This window comes from Alexandromys fortis, unplaced genomic scaffold (assembly GCF_014885135.2).
Source record: "Alexandromys fortis isolate MF-2015 unplaced genomic scaffold, M_Fortis_MF-2015_v1.1 scaffold_48, whole genome shotgun sequence".
Classification (NCBI taxonomy): Eukaryota; Metazoa; Chordata; class Mammalia; order Rodentia; family Cricetidae; genus Alexandromys; species Alexandromys fortis.
The window spans coordinates 1,325,740-1,343,576 of NW_026067947.1; the positions used below are offsets into that span (position 1 = coordinate 1,325,740).

At 44.2% G+C, this 17,837-nt stretch overlaps 1 protein-coding gene and 1 long non-coding RNA gene across 9 annotated transcripts in view; one reads left to right on the forward strand and one right to left on the reverse strand.

Moving 5' to 3' along the window:
- The window catches only part of Frmd4b (FERM domain containing 4B), a 316,542-nt gene that overhangs the window by 157,092 nt on the left and 141,613 nt on the right, over positions 1-17,837 (reverse strand). The window lies entirely within an intron of this gene.
- The window catches only part of LOC126506059 (uncharacterized), a 46,386-nt gene that overhangs the window by 17,484 nt on the left and 11,065 nt on the right, over positions 1-17,837 (forward strand). For 3 of the 7 annotated variants that reach the window (XR_007593077.1, XR_007593082.1, XR_007593076.1), the window contains one exon: positions 2,077-2,201. This is a non-coding gene — a long non-coding RNA (uncharacterized lncRNA). Of the gene's footprint in view, positions 1-90; positions 134-215; positions 503-2,076; positions 2,202-12,458; positions 14,390-14,585; positions 17,560-17,837 lie in introns of those variants that run through there. The other 4 variants (XR_007593079.1, XR_007593081.1, XR_007593078.1 and 1 more) reach the window with 4 other exon arrangements.

Here is a 17,837-nt window from a genome sequence, read left to right on the forward strand (position 1 = left end):
GTCTGTCTCACAGAGAGAGAGAGAGGCAGGCATCGAGGGGTTGTCAGGTCTGTCTCACAGAGAGAGAGGCAGGCATCGAGGGGTTGTCAGGTCTGTCTCACAGAGAGAGAGGCAGGCATTGAGGGGTTCTCAGGTCTGACTCACAGAGAGGCAGGCAATGAGGGGCTCTCAGTTCTGTCTCACAGAGAAAGAGGCAGGCATTGAGGGGTTCTCAGGTCTGTCTCACAGAGAGGCAGGCAATGAGGGGCTCTCAGGTCTGTCTCACAGAGAAAGAGGCAGGCATTGAGGGTTCTCAGGTCTGTCTCACAGAGAAAGAGACAGACATTGAGGGGTCCTCAGATCTGTGTCACAGAGAGGCAGGCATTGAGGAGTCCTCAGGTCTGTCTCACAGAGAGGCCGGAGGTGTCTGCAGCTTTCCAGACTATGGACACAAACTCTGTAAAACCTAGTAACTTCCTGGTGTTTGGAAAAATAAAGACAAAAATGCCTTTGAAGAACATGTTTGAAGTCCATTTTACACACAGGAAATTGAGACTCAGAGGAGTCAGTGCAAGGAGCCTCTCCCCATCAGGGGTAAGAAAACAGAATCTACACCCAGAGTCCCAAGCCACACTTTTCTGAGAGGCCGCTGAAGAAAACATGCAAAGAAAGTGGGCTGACCACACAGCCTTCCATCTCACTTCCTTCCTGGCTTTCTGTGGACTTTGATTTTTTGTTCTGTTTCATTTTCCCCTTTCTCTGCCCATTTGCAGCCCTTTGAAAAGAAAACAAAACCATTTCCTCCTCTTCACCCTCCTCTCCTTCATCCTCCCCCGCCTCCATTTCTTCTGACACAGGGGTCTTCTCTATGTAGCCCAGGCTGGCCTTCAGTTAGAGTTACTCCTGCATAAAATAAAATCTTTAATGAGGGAAGACTTCAGGGGCACACACAGTGGCAGGCTGGTGTCACGCTGTGTCCTCCCTGTTTCAGCACACACCTTTTAATCCGGCCACTTTTGCTTCATCTGTCTTCCCACCTCCTTTCTGTCTTCTGGGTCATTCTGAACCAAATCTAAGACTTCAGAAATCTGTAAATATTTCAACATGAAAGACCACGACAGTCTTTTGGAACATAACCCCAGATAGTGAAAAGGAAAAAATTCTCAATATCCTCAAATGTGTTACAGTTCAGGTTTCCAAATGATTAGTAATTTTCTTTTTTGTTTATTTTTGAGTCAAGGTCTCATTATGTGGTACAGCTTGGCCTCAAACTCATAATCCTCCTGCCTCAGCCTCCAGAGTTCTGAGATTATACACATATAGGACCGCATTCAATTCTTTCCCTTCCCCCTTCCTTTTCCTCTTCTCCTCCAGCCCCCAAGTCAGGGTCTCACTATGTCATCCCTGGCTGTTCTGGAACTGTCTATATAGAACATTCTGTCTTTGAACTCACAGAGATCTGTCCGTCTGCCTTTGCCTATAGAGTGTGCTGGGATTAAAGATATATGCTACCTTGCCTGGCCTCATTTTCTCCCCAACTTTGCCAGAAACAAGATCCAAAGCCAGGTGCCACATTTTGACAGTGGTTCACATTCCTCTTAGGTCTTGGCTGATCTAGAGATACCTCTTGCTCTTTGTTATTTATTTGATGAAGAAGGTGGAGCTGTTTACCCATCCGCCTCCTACCGCCCAGGCTTGCCGACTGGGTTTTCAAGGTATCATTCTAGACACATCTATCTCCTGTGCTTCCCAAAGCTTTCCCCTTCTGGATGATCTTTTGACGAGGACTCCCTCCTAGGTTCTGCAGCCTGTGTGTTCTTGCACTGGAAGGACAGTCTACCTGTTATGGTAGAAAGCTAGACTCAGAACATTCAACATGGCAACTTTCTAATCCTGCCGGCCCTGTTCCCTGGAGTATCTCGCTGAGGCCAGATCTTCCTCCCCATCTGCCAGTGGGTACCACTCTGTTCAGTTCCGCTAAATGACTGGCCACCCAGGAACGTCACCCGCCCAGGAAAGAAAAGCTTTGTGCTTTTCCTTCCTTACCAGTTCTTAAGATACTGAGTTCTACCTTCCCCCCCTTTGTTTCTGGCCCAGGAGCTCACTGTGCAGCAGCCAGCTGGCGAGCTGTGAGCACAGACATGCACCACCACTTTCAGTGCTCTGCAGCTGGGACAGGAGGATCGCTGGGACTTTCTGAATGCCAGCCTGGCTCTAATCTGGTAAGAGACCCTGTTTCAATAAAATAAGGCAGAAACTGATGCAGTAGGACACATCCTCCTCTGGATCTGAACATATGCGTGCATCTGTACATGTATGTGCTTGCAGCCCGCGATACACAGACAACACACACACACACGCTAAAATAAAAATTGAATTAGAATTTATAACCAAGACATACATGCATACCCTATGTACTACATCCAGGGTATAAGCAGCCACCAAGATAGAGAACACTTCTAGAAAGTACCTCTGACAATTTTACAGACACTCTTCAGATTTATAGCAATATAGATAATTTTCTTCTATTCTAAAATTTTATATAAATTGAATTACAGAGACGTATTCTTCTAAGCAGAGCTTCATACACTGAACCAAGTGTGTGTGTATGTACGTATGCTGTACACTCAGACATATATACATACATTTACTTTTCTTTAATAAATAAGCAAGAGATGAGCAAACAGATCATACGATGGACATGCCTTTAATTTTTTATGAAACTGCCCAATAGTCCCTTCCCCCAACTGTCTTATCTATTATTTTACATGCCTACCAGCAATCAGTGAGGTCTAGCTGTCCTTTGTTTTCACCAGTATGTGGTATTATGGGTCTTCTCTTCCTCCTTCTCTTTTTCTTCCTTCTCTTTTTTTTTTGACAGTTTTCTGAAAAGAGTCTTACTCTGTAACTCACAGTGTCCTGGTGTCCTGAAACTCACTACATAGCCCAGGCTGCTCTCAAACTTGTAATCCTCCTGTCTCAGCCTTCCTCTCAGTGCTGAGATTACATGCCTGCCAATCCACTCTTGGCTAGATCTCTCTCTCTCTCTCTCTCTCTCTCTCTCCCTCTCTCTCTCTCTCTCTCTCCCTCCCTCCCTCCCTCCCTCCCTCCCTCCTTCTTTGTCCGTGTGTGTGTGTGTGTGTGTGTGTGTGTGTGTGTGTGTGTGTAGAGTTCAGAGGATAACCTTTAGGGGTCAGTTCTCTCCTTCTATCATCTCATCAGCCCTAGGTGTTCTTAATATGGCCATGTCAGGCTGTGTAGTAGCAGAGAGCAACTGTTTTCAGAATATGGGTTTAAATGACAACTAAAGATTAGGAAAAACAAACCCTTACATAGTCCTTTAATGCACACCAGGCCCCGTCTAGTCTCCACCTCGAGGGATTACCTAGCACAAACCGTGTAATATCTTTGAGGTCGGGATTCTTATTACTGTCTCCATTTTACAAATGAGAAAACTGAGGCACAGAGATGCTTTTTGTTTAGTTGTTTTAGTGTCTTGAGATGGGGTTTCTCTGCATAGCCCTGGCTGTCTTAGAACTCTGTAGACCAGGCTGGCCTCAAACTCAGGGATCGGCTTGCCTCTGCCTCCCAAGTGCTAGAATTAGAGGCACCGCTCTACCTGGCTGATGTTTTTGTTTACAAAAGCCACACACAGCTAGGAAAGGGCTGCAGCATCGGAGCCTCCACAGGGCTCCGGGTTCCCGGGCACCATGCTCTTCTGCCCCTCAGAACTGCCCCAAAGCATCTCCACTCTCCCTCTCACATGTACCAAGGAGTAGCAATGGACAAAGCATGCAGAGTGCCCTGGACTTTCATGTGAAGGGCCTTCACGTGGTCAGCGTTTCCCTCCTGCTTCATTCAGCCCATCTACCTTTGAGCTTAAGCCTTTCCCTTTGATCGGCACATCCTCAGTTCTTGATGTCTTTTCTCCGGAGGTTCCTATTTTGAGCCTCTTTTATTCTTGCTGTGGTTGCATGCCTCTCTGCTAAGTCCCAGCCTTGAGTGGCTATTCTATCATAAAGTTTTTCTTCAGAAGCAAGAATGAAACCAAGTGGAAAATCTCTGTGATAGTTTATAGTGGTAATGAATTTGACCCCAGGAAGACACACTTCTGATATTCCTGTGAGGGTTAGCTAGAGTAGAGTAATTGAGGTGAGAAGATTTACCCTAAACATGGGTGGGTCCCAGACTGCAGGAAAAGGAGTGTGTGAGCTGAACACTATCATTCATTGCTATGTGACCAGCCCCTTCACACTCCTGACACCGTGACTTCCCACCACGATGGACTATGTTCCCTGCTTCTCCTTGCCAGGATTTTGTCACAGTCAGGAGAATGGTAACTAATACAATGCTTGATTACTAGAGGCCTTTGATCTCAGTATCTAGTTTCGAGGACAGTTTCGAGGTTGGTAAGTTCTACCATCACCAATATACTGAAGGCTCCAAGTTCCTTCTGTTTTACTATTTCAGAATATTTCCTGAAGGTTGATAGTCATAATCGCAATATGGCTGCCACCCTTTCAGGCATGGAGATCTCCACACTAACCCTTTTGAGGAACAGAGAGCTTTTCCTATTCTGCCTTAGGCCATAGGTTTACTCTGATCCCATCACTGGTAGAGAAGTAAGGGCACCATGATCAGCTTCAAGCACAGCGTTATATTCTCTGGGCTTCCTGAGCTACAGATCTTCTGAGCCTTGAGTGCAGCTGCAATACCTACAATGGTCACATCCATCTCTGAGTAGTCCCACCCATGTACCAGTGCCGTAAAAAGGCTACCATCTTCTGTGATTTCTAAGACATGAAACGGTAGAGAAACCCTAGCTCAGAGGCCAATCAGGATTTCCCCGGGAAGCCCAGGAGGTGCCACAGATTCTGAACTAACCCATCAGGTGAGGTAGAAGTGGCTCTAAAAATCAGGTTTGGAAAATGAGCACTGAAGGAGAGAGCTAGGGTACTAAACAGCCCACGATGACACTCTGGTAGGCCACACAACTGTCATGCCTTGACCAGCCCCACCTCCCACACCTCTGGTTCTGACTCACAAACTTTCTGTGTTAGTAATTTTCTCACCACTGTGACAAAATGCCCCAAGGAGGCAGCTCCTTGGAGCAAAGGTTTATTCTGGGTCACAGTTTCACAGGGGAAGGCACAGCAGAGGGACCCAAGGTGGCAGTGGGAGGAGCATGTGATATTCTTTCCATGGTGGGCAGACAGGAAGATGGGTATAACCTTTAAGGCCTGGCTCTATCAGCTAACATCTGTCATCTAGGCCCTGAAACTCAATGGTTCCATAACTTCCTAATTCAGCACAACCAATGGGAGACCAAGTGCTCAAAAACACAAGCCTGCTGGGGTGACATCTCAGATTGAAGCCATTTATTTCAAATTATGGGTTTAGAAGCATTTAGGCATCCAGGCTAACTAGGTTCGGGGGGCAGAGAGCCATCCTGGCCCCTTGGCAGCATGCATAGGACATACACACGGAGACTAGCCTTTCTGCCACTCCCCTGGTGGGCACTACCAGGAGAGTAGCTGCAAAGAGTATCGAAGCCCTTTGGGCATGGGTTTCCTGCAGCAATTCTAGCTGACCTCTGAGTTAGTCTAGTCCTGATCAAAAATTACATAAAATACACTCCCACCCCACCTCAGGAATCACTTGCTTCAACCAGCCCTCAAGTGATCAATTCTGCTATCCCTTTTAGGGACACAGGGCAATTTCATGGTTGCTGGTGGCTAAGAAAACTCACCGAGACAGCTCAGGCTAAATCACATTTAATATAATAATCACAGATTTAAAACGGTTGATAAGCAAAGGCCTCAGCATAAATATGTAAAAGAGAAAAGACACAGCGCTGTTTTCTCTTCCTGCCCATGACCTCTCTCCTTTTTACACTAACAAATGAGTAAAGGCTTTTGTGATTTCCATCAGGTTTATCTAAATGAAATTTAGCACATTTATAGCTGGGATAGACCCCAGTTGCTAAAATGTACTAAACAATAAGTGGGCAGGGGGATCCAGAGTATGAAGCCATATAATACAATGGCTCAACGAACTAACTATACTTGGCTCTTTGTAAAGCTTAAGATTGATGTGCAAGGTGGAGGAGCAGTTATATACTGTGCACGCGGACGAGAACCAGCACTCCATATCAACCTACGACACAAGATTCGACATTAATCAAAAATTTTCTAAGAGACGAAAACTCACTCTCAAGTTGGCTCTGAAAACATATAAACCAGCACACACCATGGTAAAATGCAGAGTACACTTCCCCGATGCTGTCGGTCAAGAACAGTGCCACTGTTCCAAGGATCAGGCCCTTAAGGAAGTCACAGCAGTTGGAAAGCTCCATTAATAAATGAGGTAAAATGAAGACAGACAAGAAATACACATTTTGGCTAGCAGAATGGTGTAAACCAAGAGTTGCTGGATAGGATTTCGGTTCACTCTGTGTCAGTATAAACTGGTCCAGTCGTTCTGGAAAACCAGAAACCATCCAGTAGCACCTGCTTCAACTTGTTCATTTTATAGAAATCTGACAACAAACATCTCATGTATATAAATGTTTATCATAACACTGCCTTGACAGAAACTGAAAAACAACACACACAACTGATGAAAATGTGGCGCACCCATTGCGTGGTAGTCTGAGGAATAGTGAGATACCACTGCCCCTAAGATCCATCGGTAAGCAAGCTGGTAGACATCGGGGTAGTACGCATAGGATGGTCTCACCAATTAAAAGTTCATGTTGTAATAATGTAATATGTGGATCTTGGTATATGAAAATATCATTGAGAAAAATTGAAGAACTTTTACCCTCTAGGTCATGCCTACCTATAACAATCAAATTGGTGAATATGTTATTTTAGTGATAATTGTATAGCTCCCAAAAGAGCATAAATGTTCCTTTCTGCTCTAGAGCAGTGAAATCAATAATAACTAGCCATTATTATTAAGAGGACACACTATGAGAACATTCGAGACATTATTGCATTCTGGTTCTGTGTGGTGGAGCCAGGTGAAGTCAGTGCTGTTCCAGAAACGGTCTACACACGAGTCTAGAGAAAATAGGCAGCTTTTCTACGTTGTTGAGACAGAGTCTCTGATAATGTTCAGGCTAGCCTTGAACTCACAATTCTTTGTTCCTGTACTATCTGAGTTCAGGAATTAGAGGTGTGTGTACCCTTACACCTGGCTTGGATCAAGCATTCCGAAAAAAAAAGTTTTACAAAAAGTGTACATACTCTTATAATATAAACTGAAATTCAGAATTCTGAAAAGAAAAAAAAAGTAAATTCCTCCCTTCATTCACTTATGCTACTTGGGGGATGAAATATTGCTGATTTGAATTGTGTATTCCTAACTCTAGCCACTCACATACATGAATACACATGGCTTTCATTTATCTATATCTACACAAACATAGATTATTTATATACAACCATATGCATGTAAACACATACACACACGTACACCATATAGTGTCTTATGCTTTGATTTTACCTGGAAAGATATCACAGATAATTTTCTAGGACTAGGGAGTCTTAACAGAGTGTCTTAGCTTCATTCCTGTTGGGATAAACTACCCTGACTCACATAACATAGAAAAGAAAGGATTTATTATAGCCTGTGATTACAGGTTAGAGGCCATCCCAACATGGAAAACAAAGTGGCGGGGATTTGAAACAGCTAATCATATTACATCCAGAGTCAAAAGAAGAGAACAAGGAACTCATGCATGCTTCCTTGTGCTCAGCTCACTTTCTCTACTCTTACACAGCTCAGGATCCCCTGCCTAGGGAATGGTGCTGCCCAGAGTGGGCAGGTCTTTCCACCTCAATAGCTGTAATCAAGATAGCCCTGCATAGGCATGTCCACTAAGATAGCTGATCTAGCCAACCCCTTACTAAGACATAAGTACTTCTACATTGTGTCAAGTTAACATTTAAACTAATTGTCACACAAAAGGACCGTCACAATGTACTGGTTTGCTAATAATAAAGCAATAAAATCCCCCTCCCAAAATATGTCAAGGGGGACACTGTACATTTTGACTGCATATGACAAAACTGTCCTTTCAAAAGATTGGAAGAATTTACTAGAGTAACTATATTTTTTTCTGCTTCAAAATATGTCGATTATCATTTTAGGTAATTTAACCTATATAAGAGAAGAAGAGAGAATCTCATTCCCAGAATGCCTTTCCTTTTGTTTGTTTGTCTTAGTAAGGTAGAATTTGGGTTCTGTTAGGTCATTGTTCCATTACTCTAAACAGCCATATGTATCTTTGCATTTAAATTTGACAATGGTGTTTGTCTGGCAGTGCTGGGGGTCAAACCTAGGTGCTTGTGTAGGCTAGGCAAGTAACTGCATTATTGATATAACCCCCAGCCCTTGTTTCATTTGAAGTAGTATCTCACTATGTATTGCAAGCTGTCCTGGAATTCACCATGTAGTCTGGGCTGATCTGAAACTCATGTTCCTCCCATTAAAGCTTCTCAACTGCTGGGTGGGTTACAGTCTTATCACCCTACACCTCATCTGACAACAGTATTTTCAGATATTACATAGCAGCTTATTAGAAGAGCACGCAAGTCTCCAAGGAGTTGGGCTTGCACTCTGGGCACCACAGGAAGCAAGGAAGGAGGCACAGGGCTGGAAGCATACTGTCAATCAGCCTTGGTTCCCACAAGATGTGTGAACACTGCTCATAGGAATCACATAGCACCCGTCTCATGGAAAATTTCGTCATTCAAACAGACGGATGTCATTCAATCCCTGCTGTTGTGGTCCAGAAAGGCACTGTGGGACCCCATGCTGCTTCCTCTCTTTCTTGGCAGGTCCCTCACGCCTGTGACTGCCTGCCTTGATCTCAGACAGGGGTGGGCCAAAGGGCAACACCATACTGGGTGTTTAATAGCTGACTCTGCGTTTGTACCTAATATCCAGTCACGACTATGGTCCATGTTTACAGAGAAGTGGATCAGCAGAGCCACTAAGAGGTTTGGCACCTATAAGCTCTCTGCTCTCCTTTAATCGGGGGGCATGGGCATCACTCACTGCATTTTCATTTGCTGGACTTCTGTAAACTTTATAGGTATTTCCTAAAGAATATACCTCCAATGGAGTCTACCCATGTTGGTGGCAGACTGTTTCAATCAGGCCATCAGCTTGGACGTGGTGTTGACCAAGGATAAGAAGGCAATAGCTATGCTTAGTGAAGGCATCAGCTCACGGTTTTACTCCCTGAGAAAACTCAAGACAGTCACATATGTACATGTATGTGGTGGCTGATCTTGATTGCCAGCTTACAGCATGGAGGAGTTGAGGAGATTGGTGAGGCATATCCTGAGTGTGTATGTGTGCGCGGACACGCGCGTGTGTGAAGAGCAACCCTGAATAGAGGAGGCACCATCCTGGAGGCGAGGTCCAGGGTAAATCGAAAGGGAAAAGGGAGAAATCCAGGTATTGCAGGCATGCTCTCTCTTTCCTGGTTGCCATGAAGCAAGCTGTTCTGTCCACCAGAACTCCTACTGTAATAAACTTGAAACAATCAGTCAAAACAAAGCTTTTCTTCCTTCAGTTGTTTATGTAGGGCATTGGGTTGCAGTGACTACCAAACTAACATGGCGCACACACACACATATGCACACATGTATCAATACTTATTTTACATATATGCAGATGATAGACATACATAATTTACTTATTTATTCATTTAAATATCTCCCATCAGCTGAGAGTAAAACAATAAATATATTAAAAGGGGGAAAGGAGGACAACACACAAGTATGATTTATTCAAAATACACAATATTCAGGTAATAGTATGGCAAACCTTTGCCACTATTTACAACCTACTGTAGCATTTGATCTTGAAAAGGTTGCACTGTCAGCACTGGGTAGGGGACAAAGGACACTGTCTGGCATCCAGAAATTGCTTCTCAAAAATTGGCTTCTGAAGTTTATTAAAGGAAAATGCATGTACACACACACACACACACACATATATATAATATATTTCCAAAAAAATTTAACAGCCAAATCTTATGAGCTTGGCTGGAGCTACATTTGGCATCAATGCCTTGAAAGTTTAATATATACAAACCCTACGGAAGAAAGTGCCCATGAATATCACAGGAGCTCATGGTTAAGAGTCGCTAGTACAGCACTAGTATTAGCTTACTTATTAAAAATAAAATATTCCTCTCTTTAATAAATATTTGTAAAATACCTAACATTTCATTAGTTCCTGAGATTATAATTCTGTCATTATTTGAGGTTGATGATTAAACAGGATCCGAGTCTCTTTATACTGCCTGTGCATGCAGAATTGGAAAACACCTGCCCGAAGCCAAGAGTTAAGCAAAGCAAGTTTTTAATCAAACACTAATAAGACCGAGAGACAGAGAGACTCACTTTTGCTTTTTACTCCTAAGAAAGAGAGAGAGAGAGAGAGAGAGAGAGAGAGAGAGAGAGAGAGAGAGAGAAACAGATAGACAGTGAAAGACAGAGACAGAGGCAGAGAGAGATTCACTTTTGCTTTTTACTTCTAAGAACCCAAGCAAATTAGATGAAATGAAAATAAAAATAAGTAAATAAAATAAAAACAGGCCCTACCACACTTAACTTTAGTGGGTGAAAATGAGAGAGAGAGGCCAATGGCTAAGCAATGCCTGGCAAACGGTGAAAGACACCAAGAAAAGAAAGTTAATGGCTTGGGACGACATCAGCATCCGTCAGGAAAAACAGGACACCTTCCAGATCCCAGCCACAGGCCCTGGCAGGAAATGGCAATCACTTGCATTCAGAGCTGATGAGGGCTACAGGGCTGCCAGTCTCCCGCCCTGGGACGGGCACAGAGGGTTCTGGTCATGGGTGGGTTTCAAAGCGGTCCTTGGTGTGCCTGCTTCCCTGTCTACTCTGCCCCTCACACAGATCCCTCATGAAGTGATCATCCAGGAAGTCACACAAATGTGCTCTCTAGCACCTCGTATTGGCTCTTTGTTTACAGCAGTGAGGAAGCATAAAGACACATGCACATATCAGTCTGCTAGGCCTTCTTGCAGTGTGAGCCTTCCAAAGATTTCCAAAATACAAACAGGTCCCCTGGTCAGAGCTGCAGGAATACTGCTCCCTATCATGTGTCGGTACCGGTAACCACAAATGGCCTCCTACCAGCCCCTCCCCAGAACCACCAATGTGTGCAGCAAGCACACCCACGTGTACATCCCACAAGTGCTTCTAGAGTTCACACCAGGTGCGAAGCACTGCTCCAGAAGACACCGCTGTCCCTTTACAATGCTCATAAATACTGTAATTCTTCATTTGAGGTGATAGGAGGAAGGGGACAAGGCTCTGTATATTTCAGAAGCTGTAAAGTTTATACTATACATTGAGAGCCATGAATATAGGAAGACAATTATTCAACATGCATTCATCTGTTTTCCATCCATCCACCCACCCACCCACTGTCTATCCATTGCTCAGTCAGTCAGCCCCCATCAAATTCCATCCAATCATCCATCCTTCCAGCCATCCTCCACCTCCTGCCTATTATCCATCCACATAAAAGTAACAACATTTCTAACCAGCAGTACATTCAGTTCTTACAATAATCTCAGAAACACAGATCTTCCAGGGAAAAGAGACTATTGTTGCCCAGATTTACAGCAGAGAAAATCTGAGCTTTCGAGAGTTCAACATGGCTAATCACAACTGCACATGCACGTGTGTGTCTACACCTGTGTAAACACCAGAGGACAACCTCAGCAGTTGTCCTTCCTCAGGTGTTGTTCACCTTGGGTCTGTTTGTTTTGCTTTTTTTTTTTGAGACAGGGTTTCTCTGTGTAACAGTCCCAGCTGTCCTGGAACTAGCTCTTGTAGACCAGGCTGGCCTCGAACTCACAGAGCTCTGCCTGCCTCTGCCTCCCCAGTGCTGGGATGAAAGGCAGGTGCCACCACTGCCTGGTGCTCACCTTGTTTCTTTGAGTGACGGTTTCTCACTGGCCTGTATCTCACCAAGTGGCTGAGGCGGCTGCCAGGAAACCCCAGGGACCACTTGTCTCTGCCTTCCAGTGCTGAGATTACAAGCACATGACACCGCACTCACAGTTTTCACAATTATGTGGGTTCTGGCATTGAACCCAGTTCTTTGAGCTTTCAAGGTTGCACTTTATTGACTGAGTCATCACCCCAGGCCCAGAATTTGGACTCGTGAACTTCGAATCTCTAGATAATCATTTTCAAGTTTTTCTTCCCAGTTCATTTAGATGAATAAGAGACTCATAATAGATTCTTTACCTTTCACTATCTGAATTCATGAGTTGGTGAGAGGGCTTGTCCTCAGTCGTCTAGAGCACTGTCACCTACTAACTAATACAGCCACAAAACCAGTGACATGGACATTTGATGAGCCAAAGACAAGGCACAACACATAGGACATTCCAACAATGATACTTGTGTTCCACACAGACCGCGGAGAAGCTCCTGCTTGTGTCAGGAAGAAACAAGCACACCGACTTTACTCTAGTGCTTTAGGACACTGACAAACTGGGAAGGATGTGATGTCCCTTCATGAGAGACGGGAACGTTTCTCAGCGGAGTGCAGGGTGGGCGAAACTTAGAAGAGCATTCCAAGCACGGGCTGGGAGACAAAGACAGGAGAAGAACGATACACATGCAAACGTAAGTCAGATAAAGATACGGCATGGCATCAACAGTATAAATCACTTGTAGATGAGAGCAGATGGGGCAAAATTATTCTTCAAATTTGTCTGTCAGTGTCGGGGTAAGACTCTGTCTGTGGAGATAGACTCTCAGTGTATAACCCACTGACCTTCAAGTCATTGTGATCCTCCTGCCTTAGCTTCCTAAGTGCTGGGATTATAGACACAAGCTTTCTCTTTCCTGGGACTTGAACCCAGGACTCTGGAAATGCTGAGTAGATACTCTGCGGATGATGTGCCTTAGGTGGGACTATTTCTAGGAAAAGCGAGGAGGCACAGAAGAGGTTTCACTTGCCCCTGTGTGATTTTATCACACCACAAAATGCTTGAGGCAGGCGTGGGAAAATATCAATAAGCTGCCTTAAAACTGAGAATTGCAAGCATTTATCATTACGTTTTTTTTTTGCATTTCTATACAATTTTTCTTTTTGGACAGGACATCGTTATGTAGCCCAGGTTGCTTTAAAAAAATTTACCCCATGATTCTCCTGCCTCAGCCTCCAGGTGTGTGCAACGACCTGACTCCTTAAAATTGTTTTTTTTTTTTGTTTCCTGAATGCCAATATTGTTTGTGTGATAGCCAAGTGTAGGCTTATCACACAGAGCTTTACGTCTAGTAGTATAAACTCAAGACAGCAAGATTTAAAACAGCACCCATCAAATGGAAAACAGTTATTTGGCAAAAACCCTACCCAAACACAAAATTCAACTGACTAAAAGCGGTCGGGACATTATGAGAGAATGAGACCGGAGGCCTGCCAATATTTCCCTGCTTCTTTCACAGCAGGCTTTATTTCTGGATGTCCACATGCACAACTGCATACACCATGGCGATGAATTGCTCATGAACCTTCAGTCATTTTTTTCTTCAACAAAGGCTTAACTTTTGCCTTCTTCCCACCCTGTAAGTCATACGATCTTTCTTATAAGATTTAGAACCTCTGATCTTATTCTTTATTTGAGACATGCAAGCTCTTCCACAACAACCCGTCAGAACACCAAAATATAACGTTCACAATAAACCTAAGCAGGGGGTGAACAAGGACTTTTTTTTATACTGCAAGACGGAAAGAGAAAAGCAAACATTCGTTTGAAATGGCAGGAGAGTCCGTTCTTAACCTCGTGTCTGCCGAGCTGTGCGACGAAAAGTTCACAAATGTATTTTAAAGACTGGGAGACTAAACCTGTTGACCTTAAATGATATGACTCTGAAAAACATATTTATGTTATGTAATGGGATAAAAAAAAAAAAAGTAAAGGTCACTTTGCTTTTCAAGGTGAGGTTGAGTGAGGATCTTAGTTTCCTGCTGCTAGTTGGTAGTTAGTTGGTGGTAGCAGTTAGTAGTAACTAGTACTTGATCCCATGGCTACGCACTCTCTTCAGCAGAGGGTAGGTGGCTGTCAAGTGGCCACTCTGAAGGTTGTGCAATTTTTAATAGCTGAATTCTATGTCTCCCTGTTCATATGGCCTTCACCCTCCACTTCCTTCCTGCTGGCTCTGATGTAGTTCCGGTCTGGGTCCAGCACCTGCTTGGGAGGCGTTTGTAGAAGATGCTATGTTATGATGTATTGCCAGCCTGATCCACCTCAGCTGTTGGGAGCTCTGTGAACTGCCAGCTCTCAGCTCCCTCTGGAAATTTCCTCTCCTTTAAAGAGAGCTGCCTCCTCCAAGGGTAGCCCAGCTTTCAAGGGCCATCTTTCTCGGGGAGCTAATGGGAATAGAGGTGAAAGGCAATGAATGCTCTTGTTTCAGCTAGGGATAACTCTTGGCTCCAGAGCTACCTGTGAGGTCGGTTGTGGCTTCACTGGTCATGAATTGTAAATAAACCTCTCTGGGTTCACTTAACTCTGCCCTCTTCCTGGTCTCCTATAGAGGGAACAATCCTCACAGGCCTTGCTGATAACCTTCCTGCTTATTGACCTTAGTCTGATTGGTAAGCAATACAATCTGCACCAGCATGCATGCTGTTCCTGGCTCCAGCGTAAGGTGAGTTGGGTTTGTTATGGACCTGTTCTCACCCATGATCTGTGAGAAGTAACGTAAGCCCCACTGGAGGCCACACCCCTAATTTCCAGACCCTAAAACGCACTTCGCTTTACTGTGAACATTGTATGAGTCTGAAAGATAGTGATGAACAGTGCCTGCCACCATGTGAAAGGCTCGATAGTATGGGGAAATCCAAATCTTGACTTCTGTATGACGCTGGGCCGTTTCTTGTCATTACCACATGTATGCAGGGCCCGCAGATGTCAGAAGAGGACATTGGATCCCCTGGAACTGAGGTTATTGACAGTTAGGAGACATCATATGGATGCTGGGCCGTGAACTCCTCTATTCTGAGTGATACACCAACATTGCCATCACTACCTTCTGATCCCCTTCCCTTCTGACCCCCACTATTCTACCCTGTTGAACCCTGCCACCCTCACTGCTGCCAGCAACAGTTCTAAGTCAACAGCTCCCTCTCCTAAGAGTCTAAAGAAAATGTCAGAAGTACCAGACCATCTGAGGGCAGATGTCGCTCTCAGTCCAAATGTCTGACACTTTCTGCTCAGCAGGCTCTGAAGAAATCCTTATCGCCTGAATGCCCTTCTGTTTCCCTGCACCTAGAGGACTCTACTTGTCCTTCACAGACCAGCACGGGGACCAGCTCCTCCCGGAAGTCTCCCACGGTCTGCTTTTCCTACTACTCCCGTCTGGTGTGAGAGTTCTCTGAGCGTCACCTGAAAGTCAGCTGCTTTCCTAGAGTGCTAGTTTCTTAGCGTTCTCCCCTCCTTAACCTCTTGTTTATGGAGGGCCGGAGGGCCAGAGGGCCCAGGAGGTGCCTGCTGCTAACCTTTGGGGCTGTAACTGGTAACAGAGTGAGCAGATGTTCATTATTTTAGGTGCGAATGAAGAAGCTTATTGATCAATCACTGGTCATATCAGTCATCACCTTTTATATATATACATAGAACCGAGCAAAAGTAAACTGATCACTTAATTGAGCAATTTAAAATTAGAATCTTAAATGTTTGCACTGAGTTTGCATTTTGCGGTGGTGTGCCTGCGGAGGAGGGAGATGGCCAGAGCAGGACATTAGGTGTCTTCTTCTATTTCTTTTCCTTACTTCCTGGAGGCAGGGTCTCTCACTGAACTGAAGCTTACCATTTTGACTGTTTTGGCCGAGCAGTGAGCTGTGACTTCCGATGCTGGGGTTACAAACATGTGCTGCTATGCTCAGCTCTTCGTGTGAGTGCTGTGATTTGAACCCAGGTCCTTACGCCTGCATAGCAAGTGCTCTACCCAGCCCCTTAGATTTTTGATGAGAAAATATTTCAAATTCTGTTTTTCTGTGATAGAATTGTGGGATTTTTTCCCTTAACATTATTTACCCCACACTGCTTTTTAAAATGTAGTTTCTTACTCTAAAGGGGGAAATGGTAAATTTATTTTTCAGATTGATACCAGTCATTTAACTCTAAGCAGCAGGGTCACAGATAGCTATTCTACTCCAGTAGTATCAGAGCAGCCACAGATGGGTAACTGCATAGCTGTGTGACAATAAAACTTTATTCATAAACACAGGAGACCAGTTTCAGAGTATAAAACAAAGGGTCAGAGCAAGCAAAGTGCATGTGTTTTAAAATAACAGAGACCACCAAATGCTTGATGCAGCCTTGTCCTGGGGAACACATGGCTTTTTTTTTGTTTGTTTGTTTGTTTGTTTCAATCAAGCCAGGGAGGCACAAAACACAAGTGTTAGCACTCTGGATCATCATAGAGAAATGAGCTCAGAAATCTGACTACAAGATGCCTATGGCTTTCTATATTTTTGTATTAGGTTAAAAGAACATGGGACTGCCGCTGAAAACACTTCAAATACCCTACATCTAACCCATACACGAAGGAATTCTTGCCTTCTTTCTTAATAAACATTTACTCACTGAAGATGGGAACTTAATTTCCATATAGCTTGTCTCGGGTATAAAACCAATAGCAATACTGTCAGTGACCTTTTATCCCAGACACTCCGAGCTCAGTGCTAAGGTTTTATAAAAAAACAAGAACCTGCCTTTATTAAGTATTTTCTTATGCCTGCAAAGTGTCAAGTGCTTTATGAATATATCTCCCGAGTTTCCCCCCTGATCCCACACCGCAGTTATAGTGCTTCCTTGTTACCCAAGAGGAAATGAGGTTCAGAGAGGGGAAGTAATTTGTACAAGGTCAGGCTTGGTCAAGTGAAGCCTGCAGACTCTTCAAGTCCTGAGCGCTGTGCCTTCTCTTCTGTGCCAGCTGCCTGTCCCAGAGGAGCTGATCCAGCCACTTCTAGTCATAAATACCCCAGATTCAGTTCAAGTTGCGTCCTGTTGGAGGCAATGACTCCATTCACGGTTTATAGGAAATTCTACCTTGGGGACCCTGGCGAGGCGAAAATCTAACCCCAAGTAACAAACGGAGGGCTTTGTTAGAGCATGCCACAGTTCACAAAAAGCAACAAGAGTTGATCTTTTGTCAACAATATTCCTTCATCACGTTCTAACTCACACAAGTGAGATAATTAATTACCACAATGCATCCCATCCAGGAGGGGTATGAGCAGGACAGGCAAGCAGCTGAAGAATGAGCTTTGAGGATTTTGCCTAAATGATCAAGTTTTGTACCTGACAAAAATCAAACGTAAGTCTTCGCTTATACAGTGGGTCTTTGTCAAACAGTCTCAGGGGACCGCTCTTTCTGCTGTGTACTTAGCCCCATTACTACAAAAATGCCTTATAGTAAATACCGTCATTATTCATAGTTGGTTGGCAAATTAAATCACTTGCTGTTCCAGCATCTAGAAGTGGAGGAAGTGTTCAATTCCAAAGAAATTATGCCTTCCCAGCTTTGCCAGCCTGGCAAAGAACATCACTGCCAAAGGCTTTATGAATAGGTGAAGGATCGTCTTTCAAGTGTAGTATATGAATAAACAAAACCACCCCAGAGGCCTGCCAGATATTTCAGGTAATGGATATCTCCTGCCCCACCCTGCTTGCCCGCTCTCTAGAGTGATCCAGCAATGGCTTTCTTCACAAACAAGACTATTAAGACTAGGAGCAAGAAAATTGACACCTTAGAAAAATCAACAAGATGTTTAAAAAATAG